Consider the following 11048-nt stretch of genomic DNA (forward strand, 5'->3'; position numbering starts at 1 on the left):
GTGTGTGTAAGTGTGTGTGTGTGTGTGTGTGTGTGTATATATATATATAAGTGTAAGTGTGTGTGTGTGTGTGTGTGTGTATATATATATATAATTCATTATGAAGCATAATTTATGTGGCATAAAGTATTCAACCAGAAATGTACAATTTCACTTTCACTTTCAAAATGCGCCTGACTACACAGGACCTGAGCATCAAATCATACAATTCAGCTTCTTCTCTGTCAAATGATGTCACTTCCAAGTCATAACCTTAAACGTGTATTGCACGCATTTTATGCGAAATTTAATGCAAATGTGACAGGACTGACCGAAACATGAGGATGATTAATTTGTATTACACATTTGTAGAATTTACTCATTACCTATCATGTATTTAATCAATTGATGTGAATGAGAACACCTTAAACTTGCAATTTTTAAAGTTTTTTTTTTTTTTTTTTGTCTCTAAATAACACTTTTAAGCATATCAAAACTATTTCAAACAGGTTCAATTGGGCTGACAAAGACAATGACTGGGTTTGTAAATTTTAAAGTGTTTTTAATAAAGAATTAAACTAAATTAAACTAAATTACTTAATTTAGTCTAGTTTTAGACAAAGAGAACCAAATTTCAACTAGTTTTAGTCAGAGAAAACCTGATTTAGTCTATTTGTACACCTGTCTTTTCATTAAATACGTGTTTTAAATAACTAAAACTATTATGGGTATTAGCTAAAACAACAACTTTAAAAATTATTTTAAATCTTTCAAAATAAATAAAAATTATAACAATAATATGAAACAACAAACTTACAAAAAAGAATATAAAAAATAAATAAATAAAAGCACACAATTTAAATATTTATATATATATATATTTAAACCATTTACTAAAAAACTGATCTGTATGTTCTCTGGCGTTCGCATGGGTTTCCTCCAGATGCTCCGGTTTTTCCCACAGTCCAGAGACATGCGCTATAGGTGAATTTAATAAGCTAAATTGGCCGTAGTGTACATGTGTGAATGTAAGGCTGTATGCGTTTCCCACTATTGGCTTGCGGCTGGAAGGGCATCAGCTGTGTAAAACATATGCTAGATGAGTTCGCAGTTCATTCTGCTGTGGCAATCCATATAATATAATATAATATCCCACAGTCCAAAGACATGCGGTACAGGTGAACTGGGTTGACGAAATTGTCCGTAGTTTGTGTGTGTGTGTGTGTGGATGTTTCCCATAGAGGGGTTGAGGCTGTAAGGGCATCCGGTGCGTAAAAACGTGCTGGATAAGTTGGCGGTTCATTCCGCTGTGGCGACCCCGGATTAATAAAGGGACTAAGCTGACAAGAAAATGAATAATATAATATAATATATAATATAATATAATATAATATAATATAATATAATATAATATAATATAATATAATATAATATAATATAATATAATATAATGCTGAATAAATTTTTTTTTGTCTGTGTTTGTATCAGTTATAAAAATGCACTCCATTCAGACTAGTATTTTACAGGGGACATTTTTAAAAGGTCATATGAATAATCAAACAAAACAAGCAGATTTTAGCACAAAATCAAAAGTGAAAAATGTTCTGCATGAACACAGCCATGAAAATATGTGCGACAAAACACAACATGTTTTGCTCAAAGACTTTCAGAGCCATTTAATTATTGACTGTTGAGTCAGTTCAGTCAGAGAGACCTGGCAGCCTTGCTGTTTGCTGAATTTAATCTCGCCAGTTTTCAAGCTGTGTGGGAGACGCACAGCACGGCTAACATGGGCTATTAAGCAACATGCATGTTGATATCCACAAAAACAGAACGTATAGCGAGCTAGCTGATGGTCCAATTCATAATCCATAATCAGAGTCCAAAAATATGCACGCTTTCATCATAATGTTTACTGCGGCTTTGCAATATTGATGAAATGACCTTATATAAATACCTTCCTCTTTTAGCCAAGATGCTGCTTTGTAATAAAAGCAGCAGCATGTCTGAACATAAATTGAGTAAACAGAAATGTTGCATAGAGGAAAACAAACAGCATTAAAGATCCAACACAACATATTTCCTAAACTATTCCATTATTTCAGGAGTGGCGAGCTTATCAGAGGGAATTTAACATTCGCTGAAGAGAAATAAATAGTCAGATTTGATCACAAGGTCTTTATGATTAAGTATTGATGCGCCAGTGTTCCAGAATAAGACTTTTGTGTTGGCTTGAAGGTTTTTAAACCTCGCTGATCAATTAATATTTGCAAATAACAACAGGCCCTCTAATGTGACTGGTTGAGATGTTATTCTAAACAGCTTTATCACAGGAACAGATTCTCAGTTTGTAGCATTTTTCATGTCGAGTGTCACAACAGGAGAGCAAATTTATAATATGACTGTTGTTGTGTCACAAAATATATTTAAGATTTATTTAAACATCAAGTATGTGATTTATTTATAACGTTAGAGCATATTTTAAAGTATTAAAATCAGTGTACACATATTCTATAGCGAACAATCTTACCTCAGAAACTTATTATGGAATCTACTGCTGGCTTATGGCAGTGTTTGATAAGTTAGTTAAAAAAAAGCAACTTAGGTACTCAAAAAGTAATTTAATTACCTGACTGAGTACTAAAATCCCATATCAACCTCAATGCAAAAAAGAAATTAAACTTTTACTTCTTTAAATTTGAATGAAACAATAACTTTCACTTTTGTTTCAATCTATGTATGAAAGCACAACGGTTTGATAATCGATGACACCATAAACAAACATTATAACATATTTAATTGTTTCTTTAGCATGTGCACAAAAAAATCTTCCATAGCTGAAAATTGTAAAATATCTGAATAACAAAAATACTGTTAGGTCCATAAATATTTGAACATTGACATAATTATAACATTTTTGGCTCTTTACACCAACACAATTGATTTGAAATGAAACGAACAAGATGTGCCTTAACTGCACACTGTCAGCTTTAACTTGAGGGTATTTACATCTAAATCAGGTAAACGTTGTAGGAACTAAACTGCAGTCACATTCGAGTCTGAGTATGCAAAATTTCTGTAGTACGGCGCTGTGAAACGGGGCGGGGTTAAACTAGATGATTTCACATTTAAAAAAAGCGAGTTTTGGTCCATATTTTAAATTTCTGTCCAGAGAAGTCATGTTTTGATCCTTGATTGGTCTCACGCAGTCAAGTGATGTGATTTTGCAGGTTCACCAAGCTTGAACTTTGCAAAGCAGCAAACTGTGAAACATGTCGCATGAGCTTCCATTTTCTGACACATTCGTTTGCGTATGAATGGAAGTCTATGGGGAGAAAAGTCCAGTGTGACCCCAGCTTTACAACAGTTTGCATATGTGCCTCCCACTTGTTAAGGGTCTAAAAGTAATTGGACAATTGGCTTCTAAGCTGTTCCATGGCCAGCTTCTACTGTCAATTCTCAAGATGAGATCCAAAGAGCTGTCACTATCAGTCAAGCAAGCCATCATTAGGCTAAAAAAACAAAACAAACCCATCAGAGAGATGGCAAAAACATTAGTAATTAACAATTACCCTGATTATCTGAATTTATACCTTATTGTCTTGTTATATTTTTATTATTATATTGCTTTGTGTTTGTCTAAGAGCAATCTTTGGTCTCACTGATCTCATTTATGTTTTAGCGACAAAACAGATTTAACTGACGGCAGTGCCATAACTGTATGTTTATTATGGTTGTTGATTTAATTCATTAGTTAAGGGGAAAAATATACTTTCATTTTAGCACAGTAAACCACTCATTCTGCCCCCAGATCTATGCAAGCCATCTTACTTTTTCTTTGGTGACAAATATGATGCACGAAAACAACTCACTTTGTGATGGAGCTTGTAAAATGCGGTTATAAGCCACTAAAATACAAGATATTGGTATTCTCACACATTTTTATCTTATATGATATAGTTCAGAGATATTGCACAATCAGTGATTTTATTTTTACACAAAGGCTCTTTTGTCCTGAATAGCATGAGTTGAGATATGACTGATTTTAAAGAACTGTTCATAAAAGAAGTTAATATTCTATAATATATTATTATGTGTTTTTGCTCAGATCTGCAAATAAAAAACATTGCTTATAAAGCCACAATGCCACCTTGTTTCTTTTCTATATGAATCTGCAATTGATTGTGAGTGGAAAGAAGGGGAGGAGCATTATCATTCTAGAGAGTATCTGATTGGATATAAATCAGTGTAGTGCAGGATGAGTTATGAGCCATCCTTTCGCAGAAATCCACAGATTATTTAGCCCATCACTGAGTCTACTTACTTATGTAAATATGTGTGAATATACATTTGTCCAGCTTTTATAATAATTTCAGTAATATTATTGAATAATATGCATGTTTATATGGTTTATGTACAATATAGCTTGTAAAGTACTATTTTATGTTTTTTAGATATTTTAGAGACTTGCTTTGTTTACCAAACAAGTGATTCTAATTGGATTTGCATTGTAAAAGCTTAAATAAAAAGTTATTCCTTAAATAGTTTTTATTAGGTTTTTAGCTACATTACTCTCGAAATCTAATATAAACACACTACCGATCAAAAGTTTGGGGTAAGTACATTTTCTAAAATGTTTTAAATAAGCTTCTGCTCACCAAGGCTACATTTATTTAATCAAAAATACAATACACTTTGTAAAATTGTGAAATGTCATTGCAAGATAAAATAAATGTTTAAACGTAGTTTTTAATTCAATTAAATGATTTATTTGTATCATTAAAGATGAATTTTTTTGCATCATTGCTCCAGTCTTCAGAGTCACATGATCCTTCAGAAATAATCAAATTATTAATAATGATAATAATAGTAGTAGTAGTAAGAGCAGTAATCATTGGAGTAATTATTAATTAATTATTTCATTTAAAACTACAATAAGAATAAAAAATAAAAATAAAAATAAAAAAGCAGTTATTTAAAATGTTAATAAATATTTTTATTTACATTTAATAAATGCTGCCTTGATGAACAGTTTAATGAATAATTTTCTTAAAAAAAAAAAAAAAAACTGACCCCAAACCTTTGACCGGTAGAGTAAATAGACTAGTAACATCTAACACAATATTTTCCTCTTTATTTGATGATATATATTAAGGGGGGTTGATGGGGGACTAATATATATATATATATATATATATATATATATATATATATATATATATATATATATATATATATATATATATATATATATATATATATAGGCTAGAATAAAAGCAGTTTTTAGTTTTTTAAGCACAAATTTAAGGTCAAAATTATTAGCCCCTTTAAGCTACATTTGTGTCTACAGATGTACAGTCTATAGAACAAAACATTGTTATACAATGACTTATTATCCTAATTACCTAATTATCCTAACCAGCCTAGTTAACCTAATTAACCTAGTTAAGCCGTTAAATGTTACTTTAAGCTGTATAGAAGTGTCTTAAAAAATATCTAGTAAAATATTATTTACGATCATCATGGCAAAGATAAAATAAAAATAATAATAAAAATATAAAAAATAAAAATATTTAATATTTTTATTAAAATAAAAAATAATAAAGTTATTGGAAATGAGTTCTTAACTATTATGATTTGAAATGTGATGAAAAAAATCTGCTTTCTGTTAAACAGAAATTGGGGAAAAAATTAAACACGGCTGGTAATAATTAAGGGGGGGGGGGATAATAGTTCTGATTTCAACTGTATATTTATAAAATAATAATAATAATAACAATAATAATAAAAGTAAAACATTTTCATCTTTATTTGAAGATATTATATTTCGGGATGGAAAGACTAATGCAAATCATATAATTAATAATAAGTAAGTAAGTAAGTAAGACTTTTTAAATTAATTTATTAATAAGAAAAAATGTCCACAGATATTAAACAGATATTTTAAACGAACATGCTCAAACATTTTTATTTTTTTACTAAAACCTTTATTCTGGTTTCACAGAGACTTTAAAGTGGTTGACTGTTGCAAAGTGTGTACCTTCCCCTTTTTTATTACCCTGAATCTCAGACAAGGGAAAGTTAGAATGGTGGAGGGAAATAGAATTGAGCCCATTTTTCTAAATTTGATCCAATTTCGACGATCCTCAAGTCTCCCTTTTAGACGCTCATTCAGTGCCATGCGGAGCCCAGACCTGGACACTTCCTCTGTAATATAATCATGTTTTCTCCCAATGTGGGCCGCATAATATTGGCGCAGCTGTAGCTCTAGGATGCCTTATGATTATGAAAATGGGATGAATCTGAAAACAGCAAGCTGCCTCGTGTCTCTCGCGCTCTATCACCTTCATGGCGGAGACCGGCACCAGACACTAAATCCGGCCCCGTGCTTCCTAGTGTTATTGTTCTCAACCATTACCTTACCCTCCATGTTGCCTTTTATTGTCTTCATAAGCCATTTGCCTGTGGTGAAAAGCCCAGTGAGTAGAACAGCATGTGTGGATTTCACAGATGATGAGTCTTGCGATGAGATGAACAAGTTGCCGCTGTTAACTCACGCTTTGCCTTTTGACGGCTAACAGAGCAGAGTGTTGATGGGTTTGGGTTAGAGGGGTAATAAACAGATCTAGTCGGTGATCCGGCGTGGTTCAGAGCTGGTGTGGCTGGTAGTTATAGCCCAAACTGCAAACATACAAATAATTTATATATATATATATATATATATATATATATATATATATATATATATATATATATATATATATATATATATATATATATATATATATATATATATATATATATAATTACATTTATATCCACATTCTGTGGATGTTTTATTTTGAACATTTCATACGGTAATTGTGTAAAACAGACATGTTTTTGATTCATGCCACTGTTACTTCTCTCCTTATATAGACTTTGCCTGGATGTTGATATTTATTAGTAATTTTTTCTTAACAGTTGTGTATGTGTTTGAATGAGATGTGTGTGGTGTTCTTTTAGCTTAATAGAATAATTTCTTAGCGGACAGGTCTGATTTACTTAGAAATGTAGTAAATTTTATATTTATTTTGAAACGTGTATTTATTACATTAACATTTATTTATAGATTACTTTTATATTATTTTTTTTAGATAGACTATTATATGGTTAATTCTGACTCATAGTACATTTCTGTATTATTAATTGGCCTTGTCCCTGTCAAATTACCCTGTAAAATAAATATAATATTAAATAAATAATAAAATTAATTTTATAATATTCATTTATTCATTCATTCATTCATTTTCTTGTCGGCTTAGTCCCTTTATTAATCCGGGGTTGCCACAGCGGAATGAACCGCCAACTTATCCAGCATGTTTTTACCCAGCAGATGCCCTTTCAGACGCAACCCAACTCTGAATATTATAATATAAAATAAATAAATAAAACACATTGTACATACATGTTAACATAAATCCACATGGAAAATATTGCAATAGTGATTCTTTAAATCACAAATGTTTTCTAGAGCACATTTTTTTATTTGCATCCCCTGCAGCAAAGAAAAAAAAACCTTTTACTTAAGTTTACAGTCCAATTTGAGTGCCATGAAATTAAAATGAATGTTTATAATGAAATAACAGCAAGAAAATGCATCTTTCCGTTGGGTTTTTTCCTCACAGGCTGATTGCAAAAACAAACCGACTCTTATGAGCTGATTTATTTCAACAAATAAGACACATACCGCAGAATTGGGTCTGATTGCTGGATAAATTATTCTTATTATTTGATTCTTATTAACCAATCAGTAAAATTACAATAGCATACCGTACAATCAATTTGGTTTGATTCACATATAGTACGGAAAGCTTTTATAAACTGTTTAAGATTTACTTAAAATGTTCATGACTTCTGCATAAATAATATGGTCACACTTTACAATAAGGTTCATTAGTTAATGTTAGTTAATGCATTTACTAACATGAACAAACAATGAACAATACATCTACTACTGTAGTTGTTCATGTTAGTTAACCTTAGTTAATGAAAATACAGTTGTTCATTGTTAGTTCATGTTAATTCATGGTGCAACTAATGTTAACAAGCACGGACTTGGATGTTAATAATGAATTAGTAAATGTTCAATTATAATTAATAAATTCTGTACATGTGTTGTTCATTATTAGTTCATGTTAGTAAATGCATTAACTAATGAACCTTATTGTAAAGTGTTACCAAAAATACTTATTGAGCTTATTCATTCATTAATTTATTTTCCTTCGGCTTAGTCCCTGGTTTATCAGGGATTGCCAAAACAAATGAACCAACAACTATTCCAGCATATTTACACAGCCGATGCAAATTGTCTTGGAAAAAGAGTGCAATTCTGAGTGTGCTTCACACAGGTGAGTGAGCTTGACAAACCACCTGTTGAATACACTGTTTTCCTCTCCATATACACCAGACACCTTCTTATAAGCAGCCCATGCTTCTTGGAAAATATTGTGAAATTCTGAGTGTGCTTCACAAATGTGACTAAGCTTGACATTCCACCTGTAGGACACACTCTTTTCCTCTCCATATGCACCAGACAGCTTCTTATAAGCTCTCAATGTTCCTTTGAAAGCATTGTACATTTCTGAGAGTGCTTCACACAGTTGGCTTGACAAACCACATGTGCTGTAGGACAAACTCTTTCTCTCTCCATGTGCACCAGCCACTTTGTTATAAGCTTTCCATTTTTCTTGGAAAACATTGTTCAATTCTGTGTGTAGGTGAGTGGGCTTGACAAACCACCTGTAGCACACACTCTTTTCCTCTTTGTATGCACCAGACACCTTCTTATAAGCACCTCATGCTTTTTAGAAAACATTGTTCAATTCGGTGTACTTCAAGTGAGTGGGCTTGACAAACCACCTGTAGGATACACTATTTTCCTTTTCATATGCACCAGACACCTTCTTATAAGCACCCTATGCTTTTTGGGAAACATTGTGCAATTCTGAGTGTGCTTCATACAGGTGAGTGGGCCTGACAAACCACCTGTAGGACACACTCTTTACCTCTCTTTATGCACCAGACACCTTCTTATAAGCTCTCATTGTTTCTTGGAAAACATTGTGCAATTCTGAGTGTGCTTCACACAGGTGAGTGGGTTTGACAACCTCCTTGTAGGATACCCTCTTTTCCTCTACATATGCACCAGACACCGTCTTATAAGCATCTCATGATTTTTGGAAAACATTGTTCAATTCTGAGTGTACTTCAAGTGAGTGGGCTTGACAAACCACCTGCAGGACACACTTTTTTTTCTCTTCGTATGTACCTGACACCTTCTTATAAGCATCTCATGCTTCTTGAATAATTAATTTAGACCTCTTCTGCTAACTGAATATAAACGTAAATGTAAGTTCTTGTGACGAAGAAAAGTTCTCAAAACGATTTAATCTTTGCATTTGAAATAACAATGATCAAACAGAATTAATTACATTTGTCAAATAGCCTACACAAAACCTCCTTAATAATAAAGGTATCATAAACACCCCTTAATTTTTTTTTATTTAATAAAAATGATCACCACAACCAATGGATTCTAATTCACACACAAATGACTGTTATGAGCTGCTCATCATCCGTAATAAAAAAAATCGGTGTAAACAATGTAGTCTGATTCACAAATGATTCTTTTAATGAACGATTCGAGTCAAGTGCTGAACGATGATTATGCAGTACCATTCTGAAGAACCAAAAACACACAAATACAAAAGACTGTTTTAGATGTTTTACCAGCCCTGGCTGGTTTTAGAGGGCTCTTAAAAGTGTGAAATCAACATAATGTTCTTCCAGCGCTGCATGTGCCAGTCAATATTGCCATTTAGATGAATAGAAACAGATGGAAAACACAGTAGCAGCACATCGCATGTGAAGCTGACATGTCACAGGCAGGAAATTAAACGCATCCAAGGCACGTACGGCCGAAGCCCAGCAGAGAGACAGAAAACCCAGCGAGTGGATCCAAACAACGGGGACGATAGATGAGGCCAGTGACCCGTCAAGACCTCACTAAACTCAGCAATCAAAGATGAACCAGGGCTACAAAAGCTCTCGTCACCGTTACCAGGAGCCTTCACAGCACTAATTTCAGTCCAACAGGTTGCAGCATTTTATCTGAATTTATAAATTGACATCTTTTTTTAACTCTAACAAAAGGAGTCCAACTGACCTAAACCGATTTGGTCACATGATGAGTTTGAATGACAGAAAAAGGGAAAGGATTACACATTAAAGAATTACAAATTGCTTGCAATAAAAATGTAGAGATGATGATTAAAAAGTTTTTATTTTTTCTTTATTTTTTTTAGATTCTTGAATTGCATTGAGGGAACCAGAGATTCTCTTATATTTAAAAAATTGCTCTGCAGTGACTCTTATTGACATTTTTACAACATGGCTCATTCGGAAAATGTAGCCTAATATACATTTCTGGAGATCGTAAATTATGTAGCTAGAAGAACATATGGCTGCATTTCATCTTTAAAAGGAACAATATGGGGCGACTTTTCGTGCTTACCAGCTGACCGCTTACCTCTATATGGATGGCTTTCCCGCTGTTACCAGCTTGACCAGCAGCTCGCCATGTACGTTGGCAGCCTTGCGATGCAGAGAGAACAACAACAGAGTTCAAGTCCGGCGAAGAACAGTTCCAGACAACAGGTAAGAAAAAAAAAACAGAAGGCAAAAAATAAAACAAACAAGTAAATAACAGGGTAAGAATGTGGTAAAATCTGAAAACGTGGTAAAAACCAGGCGAGGGCTTTTCTTGTACTGGATTGCTTTTTAAACTCTTGGCTGGGTTTAGGAAAGTGAGTGGGCGCTGGTCAATCGGTGCTTTTGAAAACACTATTGGTTGGGTTTAGGGAAGAAGTGGGTGGGTCAGTCCATCGGTCAGTTAGTCAGTCAGTCAGTTGACAATGACCTCTGGTGAATTTATGCGCAAACAGCAGGCGCGAATGGCACTCGAGAGCAATTTGAGATCTCAAAAAGCATGCACAGTGGACTCTGGTGGATTCGCAAAAACAAAAACT

The 11048-nt window shown here is 33.0% G+C and overlaps 1 long non-coding RNA gene across 1 annotated transcript; it reads right to left on the bottom strand.

Annotated features, from left to right (window-relative positions):
* Window positions 1–7459: 7459 nt before the first annotated feature.
* On the bottom strand, window positions 7460–10682 carry LOC141380739 (uncharacterized). Its single transcript, XR_012399475.1, has 3 exons — window positions 8518–10682; window positions 8200–8391; window positions 7460–7875 (listed from the first exon to the last, which is right to left on the bottom strand). It is a non-coding gene; the product is annotated as an uncharacterized lncRNA (long non-coding RNA).
* Window positions 10683–11048: the final 366 nt, after the last annotated feature.

This window comes from Danio rerio, chromosome 24 (assembly GCF_049306965.1).
Source record: "Danio rerio strain Tuebingen ecotype United States chromosome 24, GRCz12tu, whole genome shotgun sequence".
Taxonomy (NCBI): domain Eukaryota; kingdom Metazoa; phylum Chordata; class Actinopteri; order Cypriniformes; family Danionidae; genus Danio; species Danio rerio.